Genomic DNA, 21,061 nt, shown 5'->3' with positions numbered 1-21,061 from the left:
ATATTCTGGTTGACTTGATGCTTTTACCAATTGATGAGTTCGATATGATTTTGAGAATGGATTGGTTGACTCTACATGATGTCGTTGTGAACTATAGATGAAAGATTATAGAATTGAAATGTGAAAATAATGAAATTCTTCGGATTGAACTTGATGAGTAGGGTGGATTGCCTATAGTGATTTCGTTGATGTCAGCTTAGAGTTATGTGAGAAAAGGTTGTGAAGCTTATCTTGCTTTTATACTAGATACATAAGTGTCTGAATCGAAGATTATATCAGTGCCAATAGTCTGCGAGTATATGGATATATTTCCAAAACAGTTGCATAGATTACCACAGATCAGAGAGGTTGAGTTGCTATTGAACTGGTACCAAGAACATTGCCGATATCTATAGCTCTGTGTAGGATAGCTTCGACAGAGTTGAAAGAGTTGAAAGCTCAGTTGCAAAATTTAACAGATAGAGGTTTTGCACGACTGAGTTTTTCGCCCTAGGGTGCGCTAGTTTTGTTTGTTAAAAAGAAAGATGGGTCAATGAGAATGTGTATTGACTATCGTTAGCTCAACAAGGTTAGGATAAAGAATAAGTACCCGTTTCCGAGAATAGATGATTTTTTTGATCAGTTAAAAGGTGAAAAAGTGTTTTCAAAGGTTGATTTTAGATTTGGTTATTATCAGTTGCGAGTTAAAGACTCAGATGTGCTGAAAATTGCGTTCAGAACGAGGTACGAACATTATGAATTTCTTGTTATGCCTTTTGGATTAACTAATGCTCCTACAGTCTTTATGGATTTGATGAACCATATATTTAGACCATACTTAGACAGATTTGTTGTTGTGTTCATTGACGACATTCTGATCTATTCTCGAGATGAGTCCGAGCATGCCGAGCATATGAGGATTGTGTTGCAAACCTTGAGAGTTCAGCAATCGTATGCTAAATTCAGTAACTGTGAGGTTTGGCTCTAGGAAGTTGGATTTTTGGGACATGTTGTATCAGTGGATGGCATTTGAGCTTGTGTATATGCAAATTATGTGTATTTTGTGATTTTGTGAAAGAGGGACTAAAGTATCGAAATGTGAAAGCATTAGGACTAATTTGCAAATTATCCTAAATATGTGTTTATGGATTGAATTGAATTATTTGGTGAATAAAAGGATTAATTTTGAATACTTATAGATCAAGAAAAGAGGAGTTCGAATTTAGATCGCGAAAAATTGAAGATTATAGAATAAACGTTCGAGTCGACACCTTCAAGTACGAGGTAAGTTCGTACTTAAAATGTGATGTTAAGTAAGTTTTGATGCCTTTATTCTATATGGGTTGTATATAATTGAATTGGATAATATGGTGATGAATCGGAATCTTTGGCACTAAGTGTGCGATTTAACTAGCTTTGGCTACTTGAGGCACTAAGTGTGCGATACCGACTTAGTCTTAGTTATTCGAGATGGCACTAAGTGTGTGAAAATATTTAGCTTCGGCTAACCTTATAGCACTAAGTGTGCTGATGTGTAAAACACGAATAACTTATGGAAAGTCTTATAACATTCAACATGAGGTAAGTACAAAAGTGAATAACTACGGGAAACTTCAGGTATGTATAATGCCTAAGTGGTAGATGATGTCATGTATATGAATCTCATTGAGTTGATATAGTTATATGGATTGAAATTGTGAAAATACTCATAGGTTATCCTTTTATTTTTATATACTATGAATGTTTTGAGTATGAGCTTACTAAGCTTTTGAAAGCTTACTTATGTGATTACTGTTTGTTTTATAGTTATCGTAGCTACTGAAGGCTAGGGGATAGTCGAGGATCGTCACCACACTATCAATCTCATTTTGGTACTTTTGAAAATGTAAATATTTGAAGTATGGCATGTATAGGCTAGTAGTTGTGAAGTATGTTTTGTGATGTATATATATTTAGCCATGTGATTTGGCTAATTTGTGTTTGAACTTATGGTTGAGAAAGGTTTATGATATGTGATGTTAATTTGCAACTATGGCATGAATGATGTATGTTTTAACATAAAGAATGGTTGATTGGGTTGTACATGTATGTTTGTGTCCTTGTTGTAGGTTGACCCATAATGGGTGGCAAGTTGGCTTAAACCAAGCCTGCATTGTGCCACACGATCAGGGGACACGGGTGTGCCTTGTGGCCGTGTAAGAAAATTAATATTCTCTTCAAAATTACACGGCCTCGACACACGGGCGTGTCATATGGCCGTAGGCTAAAGTCAGTAGCTAGCTTAGTATCACACGGCCATAGAACACGGGCATTCCTATTGGCCGTGGATGAAAGTCAATATGGTTACCCTATTTTGGCACGGCTGGTTCACATGGGTGTGTCTGCTGCCCGTGTAAGGCACACGGCCCGGAAACATGGGCATGTAACCTTATCAGAATAGAAAAACTTTTTAAGTGTTGAAAGTTGTGAACGTGTTCAGTTTAGTCCCGACCTCTTCCTAATGCATGTTTAAGGCCTCATTGACCTAAGGAAGAGACTTATGTTGATGTTTGACTATGATGCTATGATGTTTGTGAAATGAATGCAAAGTGTTTTGATATGTTTGGTAATGCCGCTTAACCCTAGTCCGGCGACGGATATGGGTTAGGGGTGTTACAGAAAGTGGAAATTAATTACGGAAATCAGAGACATATTATCAAAAATTGTATACAAAATCGAAAGGTAAGAATATTGACACTCAAAAGAGAAACAACTATTTTTTTTTTGAAAGCACCTTAGTGGCAGAGAATTTCCATTTTGGTAAGAAAAGAAGAGTTAGTTGCGTTTCATAAGAAAGTATGAGGTTAATGATAAAATAAGGTCAGTTACTTATCAGTAGGTATTCCAGTTCAGAGCCTTAGTTTAAGAAGTAAAATGTTGGGTATGCCAAGGCTGAATGAGAATTTGAAAGTGTTGTTGGAAATCAATTTTGAATCCATTCGTAGGTAAGATTTTCAGGGACAAAAATCCCTAAAGGGGGAGAAATGTAACATCCCGAAATAGGGCCTAAATAGAATAGTGGTTGCAAAACCACAAATTCGAGGTTAAAAAAAATTATTCCAATTAAGTTTTAAGGTTTATTCATTGATTGAATAACTGTGTGAAAATTTCGTGAAGAAATTTTATGTATAAGTGCCTAATTTGATAATTAGGACTAAATTGTAAAATTAGCAAAATGTGTGTTCTAGATAATAAAGGGGATTTAATTGAAATAGGTTCTTAAAGTGGAGGTCCTTATTTAGAATTAGACCATTATATTTAAATTTGGACAAAAATGGGCAAGAATAGGACAAATTTGAAAAAAAGGCCTTTAAGGGCATTTTGGTCATTTAGTAATTAAAAGAATTAAAAAGGGAAAATAAAGCCAAAATTGGACCATCTTCTTCATGGAGGCCGAATATAGCATGGGGGAAGTCATGGTTAGGGTTTCCAAGCTTTCCAAGCTCAATAGTAAGTCCGTTCCAGCATCGTTTTTAACATTCTTTACGTTTTTGGTGTCCTGGTAACTTGATTTATCTTATTCTAGCAATAATTCATGCTAGGGATCATATTTGGAAAAATACCCATAGGTTAAATGTGTTTATTTTGTTGTTTTATGGTAGAATATGAAGCTTGAAATTATGTTAAACAACTTTTGCTAAGCGATTTTAAGTGAAAACGAGTAAAATGACATAATTGGTAAAAATACCTAATGTTCATAAATACATGATAGAGTGGGAATTTAATGTTGCCATAGAAGGTAAAAATGTTCAGCGTGTCATAAAGCATAAGAAAAATGGATAAATTTTAATTTTCGAGCCTAGGGGCAAAATTGTAACTTTTCCAAAGTTTGAGTTAGGGAATGTTTTGAATAGTACATTAATTAAATAAGTGAAATATGATGTTTTAGATCCCAGAAAGTGAGATTTGAACCTAGAACAGGAGAAAAACTGAAAATCGAGAAAGTTGGTAAAATGGTCGTTTTGGTATCGAGGTAAGTTCATATGTTTAATAAGCATTTAATTATGTATATTTGATTGATAAATTGATATTTTGGCTATAAATACTTTAGTATTGAGTTTCAAATATAATGATTAATATTTTGGCCAGCACATTCCTCGGTCCTCACCTATTATAGGCTCATACGGACCAAGTTCAGTTCAGGGGGACACATTTCCCTATAACCATGCAGAGATGAAAATCTCACGAAGACATAGGTACGGATGTATCCCGGAAGCAATCCGCTAGCCCATGCGAAGGTGAAAACCTCACGAAAGCGTAGCTTCTCACTCCCACTTAAGGGTACGACCATAGCTGTCATGCAAATGCAATGTGTGCTAAATCAAAATAACAAACATAAGCAGCAAACACATGTAAAAAGATCGATATTTTAAAATTTTTCAAAACTTTTGACATTAAGACAAAAAAGAATCAATTTCTTGGCTTGACTCTCTTATGACCTCCCCAGCGAAGTCGCCAAGCTGTCAAAACCTTTTCTTTAAAGGAGAGAATTTTGAAAACGGGAGTCGTCACCAACCTTTTTAGGTGTGATTGGATCACCTTATAAAACATTTTGGTCTACAAAAAAGTGAGAAAATAGGTTCGGGAGTCAGTTACGCACGAGGAAAGATTAGCACCCTCGCAACGCCCAAAATTGGTACCAAATTGAATAGTTTCTGTCTTAATGTCAAAAGTTTGAAAGAATTTAAAAGTAGGATCCCTTTTTGAGACTGGAATAATTTGAGTTGAAAATCGAAATTCCTTCGCTCCAAAAGAATACAAACATCACATCCAGCATGATTGGACACGATATTCTTAAACTTTCGTAACTGAAATCGTCTCGTGATTTACAAAATCTATTTAGAATGATACTTTAGACATTTAGAAAAACGGGAAATCGCAACCCAACATGTTAGGGCACTACTTCTTGAATTCCTAAATACAAAAACATTACCTCACTTTTTTAAAAAATTCTTTTGGATTAAATGAAATATAAGTTTTAAAAACAATGATACATTTAACATATTACAAGATATCAATATTAAATAATATAAACTACATGATACATACTTTAACATTTCATGCAAATATAATATAGAAAATGATAAATAACGACATAAAGTACACAATATACATTAACATTTCATGCATATATAATCGTAAATAACATAAATATACATACATTATCATTTCGTGCAAAATACAACATAGAAAATAATGAATATAACAATATAAATTACATATATATACAATAATATTTCATGCGAATATAACTTAAAATAATAACATAAATAATCAATTTTCATGCAAATATATAAAAACAATAAATAACATAAAAATACAAATAATTTACTTAAATAAAATTTACATAATAAAACAATACTAAATAAAAAACCGAAAATGAATCAACACGTTATGAACATATATAAAATAAGTCAAAAATAAAGATGAAAAATTAAATACCGTTAAAAATAAATGAGGTATCAAAATATTTAAAATAATATATAAATAATAGAAAAAATTTAAAAATGGTTAATTAATTAATATATATAAAAAAACTATATGATATAATAATTTAATATATTTTATAAAAATAACATTATATAATAGGAATTAAACTTTATAGTAAATTGTAGAGTATTACATACTAAATTTTAATAATGATATAAAATGCAATATTTAATAATGATTTACAAATTTTTAAAATTATACATAATAATAAATAATAAATAATTATATAAAATAATATAATGAATAATATATAGTAAAATGATATATAATAAAATGTATAAATAAAATATATAATAAAATATGAATAACACATAGATAAAAATAATATATTTATAATAATTTTTACATATAAATAATATTTATAGTAAAAATAAATAATATTTAAAATATTTAAAATAAATTATATAAAAAATTTAAAAAGGATTAAAATGAAATAAAGATAAAAACTCGAGGTTAATTTTAAAATAATAAAATGAATTTTGGGCCCAATTGAAACAAGCGCTAAAAGCCTAGGGACTCACTGGGAAATTTAACCCTAATCCCAAAACGACGTCGTTCCCAAAATAGGCCTTATTATTGCAGCTAGGACTAAATTAAAACAAGAATAAAAGGTCAGGGCCAAAGTATAATAAAAATAAAATGAAATTATAAACATTAAAAAAGCGGAAGGACCAACTGGGCAATTTGCCCATCCACCGAAAACAAGCGGATCCTCCCCGGGTCACGGGTCAGTGCACGGGTCCCTTATTTAAACGGTGCCGTTTTAGTGCTTATTAAACAAAGCAAAACGACATCGTTTTTATAATACTATATAGGTCATATTTTAGCTCAAAATTCATTTTTACAACTAGTTTTTTAAAAAAAAACTTAAAATCCTCTGAAAGAGGAGAAGAGAAGAGCCCTACGGGCTCCGGCCTCCGTCAGGCCAAGCCCAGCTCATCGGGCCGACGCTCCCACGCGCCATCGTTAGCCCCACCGGATACTGCAGCCGGAAGCTTAAAAGCTTCGATTTTTAGCGCAAATCCGACGATAAGCCTCTCTTTGCTTTATTTTTAGTGATATTTAAATGTATTCATAAAGAAAAATAAAGTAAAGAACAAATCACCTCTGTTTCTTCAATCAACTCTTGGTATTTTATTGTATATGTGTATATATCAACCGTAGTTTTACATCATTTCGATTCGGGCTTTTATAGCCACTGAAAATCATCATAAAATAATATTTACAATGTTTGATTTTATTTCTTGCTATATTTCTATTGCCTCTGCTATTCTTCTTTCTTTTTTGCAGGTACCAGCGAGAAATCCGGCTACGATGGGGTGTTGATGGTGATTCACTGGTGCGCTGATTGAGGCGATGATGGCACGAATCTGTCGGTGGTGGGATTGGCGCACCGATTGCGGCTCGAGTTTGGGGCCTTCGTCTGGTGCTTGGGGCGCCTAGGGTTTCAAAAACCCTAGGCCTTCGGTTTTCTGTTTATGGTTTGGGCCCCGTTGGGCCATGTTCGTTTGTTGGGTTTAATGGGTGTAGCCGGGTTTTGGGTCATCAGGCCTTTAGGCCCGTTTATTGTAAACTGGACATTACAGGGACATTTTATTTTATTTTATAAATTTTGTTTTATTTCATTTCACGGGCCCGGGAAAAAATAGGTTCCTACAAAATTTTTAACTTTTAATTTGGGATTTTTACTTGCATTGATATAAACTGCTAGACGTAGGAAAAAGACGGGCTTCAAAAAGATTAATGTTTTTCAAAACACCACGTTTACGTAACATAATTTAAAAGCTTCTGCAACAAAAATATTTTAAAAAGTAACATCAATTTAATATGATTACCATTTTGCTAAACAACTTGTGTTTTAAAAATGAACGAGACATTCTAAGAATACAAAGAGGTTTTAATATCGAACAAATTTTTCAATGAAATCATGTTTTTCGAAAAACACTTTAATGGGACATCGCCAGATTCATCCATAATGTCTAGGACGGGTTTGGGGTGTTACAAGACTTGCTGACATGCTTCAAATTCTCAAACTCGAATGTGTTTGTCATGCTATCTTTTTAATCTCTCCTTGAATAATTTGACGTTTTCATATGAGAACATTCAGAACTCTTTTAACTCGTTAATTTAAAGCATCGGTTTCTCTTTAGCAAGCTTGATATCCAAGTTAAGTTGTTTGAGAGCCCAGTAAGCTTTATGTTCTAACTCCAAGGGCAAATGACAAGCTTTCCCAAAAACCAACCTATAGGGAGACATCCCTAAAGGTGTTTTGTATGCTGTCTTGTAGGCCCATAAAGCATCATCCAGCCTTTTGGACTAGTCTCATCTATTTGGATAAACTATCTTCTCGAGTATACCATTTATCTCTTTGTTTGCTAGTTCAGCTTGCCCATTTGTTTGTGGATGGTAAGCTATGGCAACCATGTGCTTCACTTCATGTCTATCGAGTAACCATTTCAACAATTTGTTCACAAAGTGGGACCCTTCATCATTGATGATAGCCCTAGGAGTTCCAGACCTTTTGAACACATGTTTCTACAAAAACTTCATTACAACCTTAGCATCGTTCATCGGATATGCCTCAGCCTCAACCTAGTTAGATATGTAGTCTACTACTACCAAAATATACTTGTGACCAAAAGGAGGGAACGGGTCGAGAAAGTCAATACCCTAAACATCAAATAATTCTACTTCAATGATATTTGTTCTTGACATCTCATTTCCATTGTGATGTTTACAACCCTTTAGCATCGATCACAACTCTTTACATATGCATACGCATCTTTAAATAGAGTTGGCCAAAAGAATCCAGTTTGCAATACCTTTGCTACAGTACGTGAACCTCCAAAGTGTCCTCCACTTAGACTTTTTTGACGATGATATAGAATTTCATGTACCTCGTTTTCTGCCACGCATCTCTTAATCATTTGATCTATGCACATTTTAAACAAGTATGGCTCTTCCCAGAAATAATACTTCACATCGTGAATAAAATTTTTCTTATGTTGATACGTCTTATCAATCGGAATCAGACCATAAGCTAAATAGTTAGAAAATCAACAAACCAAGGGGTGTTATGGGTGTGATTTACCATAAGTATATGCTCATCCGAGAATGTCTTCTGGATGGGTATAAGAGATGAAGTTCCTTTTTGTGGCTCCAATTTGGATAAGTGATCTTCTATCTGGTTTTCTACCCCTTTACAATCTCGAATCTCTAGATAAAACTTTTGAAGTAGAAGTACTTATCGGATCAACCTCAGCTTCGCATCTTTCTTGGCAAGTAATTATTTAATTGTCGATGATCTATACAGACAGTCTCTTTGGTAACCATAAGATAAGATTGAAACTTGTCAGAAGAAAAAACAATAGCAAGTAAATCTTTCTTTATTACTGTATAATTCAATTGAGCTCTTGTCAGAGTCCAACTTGCATAGGAGATGCGATGAAAAACCTTGTTCCTTAGCTAACCCATCACAGCTCCTACCGTAAAGTCGCTTGCATCACACATTAACTCAAATGGAAAATCCCAATTCGATGTGACGATAATTGGTGCCAAAACTAACCGATTCTTTAGATCAGTAAAAGCTTTCAAACATTCTTCATCAAAGTTAAATGTTGTGTCCTTCTCCAATAATTTGCATAAGGGTTTAGCAATTTTGGAGAAGTCTTTGATGAATCTTCGATAGAATCTGGTATGTATTAAAAACCACCTAACACCCTTTACAGATGTTAGAGGTGGGAGTTTCTCAATGACATCTACCTTTTCTTTGACTACCTCGATCCCTTGTCTCGTTATTCAGTGCCCCAAAACAATCCTTTCTTGTACCATGTAGTGGCACTTTTCCTAGTTGAGTACTAGATTTGTTTCTTCGCACCGCCTTAGTACCTTGGCTAGATTGGCAAAGCTATCATCATAAGTGTCTCCAAACACTAAGAAATCATCCATAAAAGATTCCAAATACTTCTCAACCATGTCAAAGAAAATAGCCATCATACATCTTTGAAATGTAGTAGATGCAATACATAAACCAAATGGCATCCGTCTAAATGAAAATGTATCGTATGGGCATGTGAATGTTGTTTTCTGTTGATCCTCTAGTGCTATTGTTATCTGATTGTAGCCTGAGTATCCATCTAGAAAACAATAATAGTCTCAACCCGTGAGTCTATCCAGCATTTGATCCAAGAACGATAAAGGAAAATGATTTTTCCTAGTTTCCTTGTTTAACTGTTGGTAATCTGTGCAAATTTTCCATCCCGTAACCGTTCTTGTAACACCCTTAACCCATAACTGTCACCAAAATAGGGTTACGAAACATTACCATAATTTACAGATCAAATATAGACATTTCATATCAAAAATAAAATCATATTCAATCACATTGTCCATTATATAAGCCCTTGAGGCCCAAAATATGCATTAGAAAGAAGTCGGGACTAAGCCGGGTACTTAGAGAATTTTTCACAAAATGTCAAAAAATATTTTAGGTGCAGGGGACACACGACCGTGTGGCCAGGCTGTGTGTCTCACATAGTCAAGAGACACACCCGTGTCTCAAGCTGTGTGGGCATTCGAAATAAGGGCACACAACTGTGTCTCAGCCAGTTTCCAAATTAGGGTGCTCTTTATCTTGGGACACACGGCCAAGCCACACGCCCGTGTGAGCATACTGACTAGCATTAAATAGGTACAGAGGTTACACGGCCAAGTCACATGCCCGTGTGCTAGGCCGTGTGGATATATTGAGCATTTCGTTTTGCAAAATTTAAAGATGCAAGGGACACACGGCCAAACCACATGCCCGTACGTGAGGCCGTGTGTGACACATGACCGAGACACACCCCCGTGTCTCTGCTCGTGTGGACGAAAATAGGCCATTTCCAGGGACACATTTCTCACCCAATTTTATCTTCCACCTACGTGAGCACTTTAACACACTCAGAAGCCAATACAATACATTCAAATCAATCCAAAACCAAGTTTTAAACAAGTCATATTATCGTATATATCTTAGCATTCAAATTTACCATGATGATCAAAACACATATCTGCTTACTTATACACAAAAAAACTATCTCAACTTAATCATCAACATACCTATATGCTATCCATCATTCAACCACACCAAACATATATCAAGCATGATAAGTGTAACACCCCTAACCTGTATCCGTTGCCAGAATAGGGTTACGAGGCATTACCTATCAAATCACAACATACAACATACATTTCTCATACAATAATCCATTAATAGATAAACATCAATCCAACATAGTGACATTGTCCCTTATAAGGCTCTACAAGACCTTAAAACATGCCTGGAAGAGGTTCAGGACTAAACCGATAACATTTGAAAATTTTAGCAAACTTACAAAATTTTCATGCATACAAGGAACACTTGCCCGTGTGACCAGGCCATGTGCCTCACACGGCCACCAGACATGCCCGTGTCACAAGCCATGTGGAAACATGGCATACATATTGGCTTGCATCACACAGCCAGAGACACGCCCGTATGCCACGGTCATGTAAAATATAGAGGGTACACTGACTTGGGTCACACGGCCGACCACACGCCCATGTGCCAGCCCGTGTGCCACACACGGCTAGTAGACATACCCGTTTGTCTAAGCCATGTAACTCACAACCTTGTTTAACTAAGTTACAGCAAGCACACGGTCGAGCTACACGACTGTGTGCTCAACTGTGTAGGGCGAAATTAGGCTTGATTTAAGCCATGTTTCTCACCCACTTCAAGCATACCTAAACGACAACATTTCATACCATTTCAATACACTTATAGGCAACCAAAACATGCCAATTCATATATACATCACATATCACTTACCAAATTCATAAATTAAGCCAACCCAAATGGCCAAATACACACCCACATTTACATCTTTATGAGCCAAAATCTCATGGCTAATATCAGAACTCTAAACATATCATCATACCACTAGCCTATACATGCCATATACCATATTTACATAGCATCAAAAGTACCAACAAGTTTATCGATAGTGTGATGGTGTTCCTGATGATCCTCGAGTCCGATCTAGCTTTTATTATCTATAAAACAGGGAAAGTGTAACACCCCAAACCCGGCCTAGACGTTATAGCCGAATCTGCGATGTCACATTAAAGTGTGTTTTGAAAAACATCGTTTTGTTTGAAAAGTCCATACTATATCAAAACCCTTATAATGATCTTTTACAAACTTTTAGGTACTTTGATCGTTGTTAAAAACTCAAGTAGGTTTAGCAAAAGTTAATCATTTCAGGTTGTTATTACACTTTAAAAACAATGTTTGTTGCGGAAGCTTTTTTGAAATATGTTGTAATAGCGTGGTGTTTTGGAAAATATTTTTGAAAACTCGCATCCTACTACTAGCAGATACAAATCAAAATAAGTAAATCCCAAATTAAAGTAAAAATTTAAAGAGGCCTTATTACATAGCAAATACCCAAATTAAATAGCTTAAAGAATAAAAGTTTAAAATAGTTGCAAGGGCAGTTGTGTGGCCTCTATCGAGTCTCTCGCAGCACTGACCCACCTAAGGATTACCTGCACAGGAAAGCAAAAGGGTGAGTTTATGAAAAACTCAATGTGTAATCCCTTTACATTAATTACTCAGACCGTAAGAAAAAACAGTTTGGGCCTAAGCTCGTTTCAGTGACAGTCCAGTATCAGTTAGGGCCATAGCCCATTACAGTATCAGTATTAGTGTGGGCCTTAGCCCAATACAGCAACAGTAATAGTAATGCAATAAAAAATCCTACCCATCCATCATCTACACTCCATTCCGTCCAGCCCTACACTCCATGTGGGGACAAAATCGACCCACCCATCCCTACACTCTAAAATATAGCACCAGTTGCGGCACTAAGTAGTGATTGCAGCAGAGCTACCAGTTACAGTACACTTCCTCAAAACATATCAAACCCACCCCCATCCAACATGTCATGTCATAATATCATACGTGTATGCAAGAATTTCATGCTCGAATACAGTCATACATATCATAGGGGTATACTAGTCATTTTACCTTGTAGGGGTATAATAGTCATTTCATCAGTATAGGGTCTAAGTTTACTTACCAACCCAACAGTAGGTCTACAGTCGTCTCGGGAGACCCGTGCAACCTTAACGTCAAGCAGTGAAAATGGGCCTAAGGCCCATATTGCGGGCCCAATTGGGCCCACATACCCGCGCGGCCGATTTAGCCTAGTAATGGGCCTAAGCTTATGAAACGCTAATGGTGGCTTCCACGATCAAATGCCCACGTTTTAGGCATACAGATTACCACACGAGTGAGCGCACGCTTGTGTACCATCAATAATCATATCTTTCTGTCTTTTGCCAATCTATGTTTGTAACAGTGTGGTTACACACCTATTTACGAAAACACGCGAATGGCCCACTAGCACCAAACCTACATTCAATCAAGGTATTCTATTAGTTGATTGACAAAAGGGTTAACCACCTCCCTTAATATGATCCCAACTTATCATAATACCTGCCTTTGATTGAACAAAAGTGGCTTAGTCCTCTTAGACTGCTGACTAAGATTGACTACACGTCCCTTGTCGAATATCTGCGTCACCAACGAAGTCTATTAGTACGATTACTAAAACCCGTGAGTCGGATCAACATATACTAATTATAAAAACAAAAAACCCCAGAATAGGGGAAGTAGCATTCGGCCACACCAAAAGATGCAAGCCAACCAACCTCAATTGAACACAATAATTACAAACAGGGTTACATTTGATCAAGTGATGAAGGAAAGGTTTCGATTGCTTCAGTATCGCTCGCAACTCCTACACTCCTCGAGAACTAGGAACCAATGAACACCATACAAGAAAAAGGGAGATGAGATTCGAAAATAACAAAAGAAGAGTAATAGACTTAAATAGTGTAAGAGAAGGGAGACATGATAAAATTTGAGAGAAAACAAAGAGTCGAGTGCTTACTGATTTGCCAGAGAATACTTGCAAAAATCAAAACTAAAATAGAGAGATACAGAATTCGGCCAAAGTATCCAGATAAGAAGAGAGGGAAGAAAAAAGTAATCGATCAAAGAGGTAATCAATTAAGCCAGGGAGAAGAAGAAGAGAACCGGTCAAGACTAAGCTAAAAACCGATAGGGTCAGAGGGAAAGGGAAGAAATGAGGGTATTTGGCAACAAAAGGTATTAAGGGAAAATGGTTGTCAAAGAATAGAAGGAGAAGAGCAAAAACCAAGATAGCCAAAAATGAAAGTCCTCGAAAGCACTAGCCAAAAAGCAAAAGATACTGAAAGACTTCCTAGCACAATTCAGCTTCAGAAGCAAAGAGTGGGAAGAACCACAATTTGGCAAAAACCCTAAATGAAGTGACCACTTACCAACACATAGCCGAATTCTTGAGTGGCCAAAACCCTATTCGGCTACAACTCCTTCACTTTCAAATCCCACGAAATTCTCCTAATATCACTCCACCATTATCTCCTCAACCACTGAATTCAAACTCTCCTCAACCAGCAGTATTTCAGTCAACTTCCACCTCTCACATGGCAAAAGGAACAAAATAAAACACTTCTTGAGCACAGCGGGACTCGAACTTAAGACCCTTAATAGCAGCAACACACCACTATCCCCTGGACTAGTAGGCTTTTTATGTCATGATTTACCCATATTTATTTAAGAAGCCTATTGACTAGAGACAGGGTTTATTCAAGTAAAAACAAAATTTTGCACAAGTCAAAGCTTGAACCCAGGACTTCCCAAACACTTCTCAGGATACTTAACCACTGAAGCAACCATGTATTTATGCAACATAACATACAAAAATAAATACCTAGATTTTGGGGCGTTACACGAAGAACACACAAAGTAAGCTTTAAAAGCTTTGTAAGCCATATACAAATAAAATTACCACATGAATCAACATCATGTTCCATCAATAGGAAAACTATGACTAAGCACATATAAGCTCACAAACCTTTCCCTATGTATACATATTCAATATCATGAGTGAATTTATCAAATACTTCTCTTTTCAATGCTTGTATGAATCTCGTACGTACCTGAGTCACTTAACTCATTCATACATTCTTCCTCAACTTGGCTTTGCTCGTTGAACCTTTTGGAATTGTTAAGGATACTCGAAAATCACATATAGCTCTTACAATGCCATATCCCAGATATGGTCTTACATGTTATAACATATCAATGCCGATAACCCAGCTATGGTCTTACACGAATCAAATAAAGATGCCAATGTCCCAGACATGGTCTTACACGGAATCACATAATGATGCCAATGTCCCAAACATGGTCTTACACATAATCACATCTCGTAAATCCTAATGTCATGACATTCATTTCCTATACTATTCCTAAGGTTCGTATGGGACTTTCGGATATTGTAACCTTGTCGATTCTTGCTCGTATTTGATAATTCAACATTCATAGTAGTTCAATTACAATTAAACATATATAATTCAATTTAAATACATTTATTAGCATATGAACTTACCTTGTATTCAGGAAAAACGGACTGGATCGACTATTCGATAACCTTTGATTTTCCCTAATTTAAATCCGTTTTCTTTCATTCTTGATCTATATACATTCAAAATTAACTCATTTATTCATCAAATCATTCAATTCAGTCCACAAACACATATTTGAACATTTTTACCCCTAAAGTTCCACATTTTTACAAATGAGTCCTTATTTAGCAAAAATACAAAGTTAAGCAATTTAATCCAATTTCACCATAGCTGAATTTCACTAGTGTCCCTAGTAGCCCACACGTTTCATTTATTTCACTTTTCAACCCTTCAATTTATACATTTGACAAAATAATCCTATTTGACATTTTTGTCAAAAATCACTTTACAAAACATTAAAATCTATCATCAAGTTTTCATATTTCATCATCAAACATCCAAAAGCTCAAATAATCATCAACAACACTTCAAAAAATCATAAACAAATTCAAAAATTAAGGCATGGGCTAGCTAGAATACAAAGCAACGATCTCAAAAAACGTAAAAATCATTAAAAACCAAGCTCAAAACATACCTAATTGCTTGAATTATTCATAGCCAAATGAAGAACCCTATTTTCTCTTCTTTTTATTCAAATTTCGGTGCATGGAGATGGAAAATAATGTTTTTAATTCACTTTGTTTTATTAATAATAACATAATTTATCAATTACCAATATTAACCTTTAATATAAACATATAAAATCACTTAATATAAGGCCATCTATGTCAAATTCCACTATCAATGGTTTAATAACATCATAAGGACCTTTTATTTAATAAACCATAGCAATTAAGCACTTTAAACAAGTAGAATGCAAATTTTGCATTTTATGTCATTTAGTCCTTTTTATCTAATTGAGCTATTAAACGATAAAATTAGCTCATGAAATTTTCACACATACACGCATTCATGCTGTAAACACATAAAATAATATGATAATAATTTTCTGACATCGGATTTGTGGTTCCGAAACCACTGTTCCAATTTAGCTAAAATCGGGCTGTTACAACTCTCTCCCTTGAGTGATTTTCGTCTCCGAAAATCTTACTAGTGAATAGGTTCGGGTACTTGTTTCTCATGGCATCCTCAGGTTCCCATGTAGCTTCTTCAACCTCGTGTCGATGCCATAATACTTTCAATAATGCAATTGTCTTCTCAGCTCTTTGATCTCACTAGCTAAGATTCGTATCTGTTCTTCACTGTACGATAAATCTAGTTGAATTTCAACTTCGGTCAGGGAAATAACATGTGAAGGGTCGGATCGATATCTTTGAAGCATTGACACATTAAATACATTATGTATTTTCTCTAAATCAGACGGTAAAGATAGTCAATAACTTAGTGGTCTGACTCGCTTGATAATTTCGTACGGTCTGACGAATCACAGACTCAATTTCCTTTTTTCGACCAAACCGCAATATCTTTTTCCATCGTGACACTTTTAGAAACACTATCCCTGATTTGGAACTCAATATCTTTCTGTTTCAAGTCTGCATACGATTTCTGTTGATCCGAAGCTGCTTTCAGACTATCACGAATTACTTTCACTTTTTTCTTTTGTTTGTCTAATCAGATCAACTTCGTAAATCTTATTCTCGCTTAGCTCAGTCCAGTACAACGACATTTGACACTTACGACCGTATAATGCTTCGTACGGTGCCATCTTTATACTCAATTGAAAGATATTATTATAAGCAAATTCAATCAGCGGTAAATATTTCTCCCAGCTAACCCCAAACTCAAGAATGCAACAACGTAACATATCCTCAAGTATCTAAATAACTCGCTCAGATTGACCATCTGTTTGCGGGTGAAACACTGCTAAAATGCAGCTTTATACCTAAAGCTTCTTGCAGTTTCTTCCAAAATCATGATGTGAACCTCGGATCTCTATCCAAAACAATAGATAGTGGCACCCCGTGTAATCGAACAATCTCTGAAATATACAACTCAGCCAATTTATCAAGTGAATAGTTTGTACGCACTGGAATGAAATGCGCAGATTTTGTTAATCTGTCAACAACAACCAAAATTGCATCTTGATAGGCTGTAATAAACCTGAAACAAAATCCATAGTTACTCTATCCCATTTCCACTCAGGAATCATGATAGGCTGTAATAAACCTGACGGCACTTGATGCTCAGCTTTGACTCGCTGACATATCAAACTTTTTGAAACAAATTCTGAGATATCATGTTTCATACCGTGCCACCAATAAAATTGTATCAAATTTTTATACATTTTTGTGCTTCCTAGGTGTACTGATAAATAACTTATGTGTGCTTTATTTAGAATCATCTGAATCAACTTTGAATTTCTCGAAACACATATTCGATCTCTAAATCTCGAACAATCAACTGAATCTATTTAAAACTCTGAATCAGAAATTGACTCACACTGAACCCGTTTTGCTTGTAACTCATTATCAAACTTTTAAGCAAATCTATTGTATAAACAACGGTCTCGCTTTCAACTCGACTACTAAAAACCATCATCAGACAAAGCCAAGTGTGTGTTCAAAGCACATAAAGCAAACAAGGACTTTCCCCAGATAATAGTCAATTACCAAGTCATAGTCTTTTAACAATTCAAACCATCTCCGCTATCGCAAATTCAAATCTCTCTAAGTCATCATATATTTCAGGCTTTTGTGATCGATATAAATATGAAATTTCTCACCAAACAAATACTGGTGCCAAATTTTCAACGCGAACACAATCGTAACCAATTCTAGATCGTGTTGAATAATTCTTTTCATGCGGCTTCAACTATCTTGAGTCATAAGCTACAACTTTGCCTTCCTGTATCAAAACACAACCCAGGCCGTTTAACGATGCATCACTGAAAATTATGAATTCTTTACCCGACTCAGGCTAAACTAACACTGGAGCTTCAATCAATAAAGCTTTTAACTGCTCAAAACTTTTCTGGCATTTATTTGACCATGAACTTAACATCTTTTTAAAGCAATCTTGTCATAGGAGTTGCTATCATCGAAAAGCCTTTTACAAACCTATATAATATCCCGCTAGTCCCAGAAAACTGCGGACCTCAGAAACATTTCTCAGTGGCTTCCAATCTATAGTCCCAGATATCTTACTCAGATCAACCCGGATACCATCAGCTGAAACAATATGTCTCAGAAATCCAACCTCTCGTAGCCAAAACTCACAGTTGCTAAACTATGCAAACAACTGTTTATCTCTCAAATTTTGTAACACAATTCTCAAATGCTCGGCATGTTTAGATTCATCACGAGAGTAAATAAAGATGTCATCAATAAACACAAGTACGAATCGGTCTAAATACTGCTTAAAAATCCGGTTCATCAAGTCCATAAAAATAGTATGTGCATTTGTTAGTCCAAAAGGCATAACAAGAAATTCATAGTTTCCATACCTTGTTCTAAATGCAGTCTTTGGCACATCTGAGTCTTTCACTCGCAACTGGTAATATCCCGATCTCAGGTCAATTTTCGAAAACACTATTGCCCCTTTTAACTTATCAAACAAATCATCAATCTCCGGTAAAGGGTATTTGTTCTTTATAGTCACTTTATTCAGCTGTCTGTAGTCAATACACATTCTCATCGTTCCATCTTTCTTTTTCACAAATAACATAAGAGCACCCCAAGGCAAAAAACTCGGTCTAGCAAAACCTTTATCTGTCAACTCTTGCAATTGAGCTTTCAATTCTTTTAAATCTGTCGGGGCCATCTGGTATGGAGCTATCGATATCGGCGTTTTACCCAGTACTAATTCAATACCAAATTCAACTTCTCTGATAGGTGGTAAACCCGGTAACTCTTCGGGAAATACATCTGGATACTCGCACACAACTGGTACTGACTCAATCTTTGTTTTGGTCACTTTCGTATCAAGAACATAAGCAAGATAAGCTTCACACCCTTTTCTCAAAAATCTCTGAGCTAACATAGATGAGATCAAAATTGCCAAACTATTCAGATCATCAGATTCAATTCTAATAGTTTCATTATTCTGACATTTCAGTTCGATTGTCTTTCGTCTACAATCCACTATAGCATTATGCATCGTTAGCCAATCCATACCCAAAATCATATCAAATTCATCGAATGGCAATAACATCAGATTAGCCAGAAAACAGAATTCTTGATGCATTAACAGACAATTCTTGCAAACTTTATCAACCAAAACACATTTACCTAAGGGGTTCGATAGTCTTATCATAAATGCAATAGACTCTACAGGCAAAGTATTACTAGATACTAAATTCATACATATATAAGAATGAGTTGATCCTGGATCTATCAATGCAATCACATTAATATTATAGAGAGTGAAAGTACTGGTAATCATGTTTAGCGAGGATGCCTCCTTCCGTGCACAGATAACATAAGCTCGGGCAGGTGCTCGTGCCTCAGATCTTATAGTAGAGTCTTTTGTCTATCTCTAACTATCACTCACATTACCAATATATCTGGGTGGTCTCCCACTAACTGCAGTATTACTTGGCCTCATACTCTGAGCATTATCTTTTTCAATTAACTCTGGGCAATCTCTGATAAAATGATCTAACGATCCACATTTAAAACAAGCCTGATCATTCAATCTACAATCACCAAAATGTCATTTTCCATATTGTCTACATTCGGGTCGATTTGGTTTTGCACTCCCGACACTAGCTATCAAGATAGCCAGAGCTTTAAAGCTCGAATGTTGCCTTTCACGATCTCTGTTTGAATGTCCTATGATGCATTATAACGATTAAACGAGTCTCTAAATTTCTTCGATGAAGATTGAGACGGCTTACTCATTGATCTTTATCTCAAGTCTTTGGCTTCTGAATCTACCTTTCTCTTTTCTTTACTAAGATCCTCGGCTTTACAAGCCCTCTCAACTAGAACAACAAATTCTTTCAACTCTAAAATTCCAATTAAGAATTTTATATCTTCATTCAATCCATCTACAAATCGTTTGCACATGATTTCTTCAGTGGAAACATATTCCCGGGCATACTTGCTTAACCATACAAATTCTCTTTCATACTCAATGACAGTCATCCAACCTTGTTTTAATTCTAGAAACTCTTTATGCTTCTGATCAGGGAATCTTTGGTAGATGTATTTCTTTCAAAATTCGGATTGAAAAAACTCCCAAGCAATCCTTTCTCTAGGAACCACAGATATCAACGTTTTCCACCAATGGTACGCATTATCTCTCAACAAGGATACAACACATTTGATACATTCATCAGGAGTAGAAGATAATTCATCGAATACTTGGATTGTGTTTTTGAGCCAAAATTAATCTCACTCCACCTCATCATCTACAGTAGCCTAAAACTCTTCAACCCCATGTTTCTGAATCTTATCTACTAGCGGCTTGTTCAATCGTATCAGATCTAGAACTTGAGAAATAATAGGGATTTGTTGAGGAGCAAGTAGGGGTGGAGGTGTTGAGGAGCCGAATTCCTTCGAATGAACAACATAGACCACTCACTCATCATTTGGAAAAAGGCTTGTTCAGCCTCTCCTTCATGACTACTTGTCATAGGTCTAGTTCAATAGGCACTGTCCCTTGAGCGGGAGCGGGCGCATTATTCTCTACATCACCAGCTATAGCTTTTTAGGGATCCATAACTATACAAAAACACAATTTAAACTGTCAGGAATCATTACACTATCACAGACTATATATGGCATGTATAGCTAGACTCCCATACACGCTATGTTAGTCCTAGAATCGACTAAATCATAGCTCTGATACCAATAATTGTAACACACTAACCCGTATCCATTGCCAAAATAGGGTTACGAGGCATTACCTATCAAATCACAACATACAAATACATTTCTCATACAAGAATCCATTAATACATAAAAATCAATCCAACATAGTCACATTGTCCCTTATAAGGCTCTACAAGCCTTTAAAAACATGCCTGGAAGAGGTTCAGGACTAAACCAATAACATTTGAAAATTTTTGCAAACTTATAAAGTTTTCATGCATACAGGATCACACGCCCGT

The sequence above is a fragment of the Gossypium arboreum genome, chromosome 2 (genome assembly GCF_025698485.1).
Source record: "Gossypium arboreum isolate Shixiya-1 chromosome 2, ASM2569848v2, whole genome shotgun sequence".
Taxonomy (NCBI): Eukaryota; Viridiplantae; Streptophyta; class Magnoliopsida; order Malvales; family Malvaceae; genus Gossypium; species Gossypium arboreum.
The sequence above is the reverse complement of the archived record's forward strand: the minus strand, read 5'-3'. Positions refer to the sequence as shown.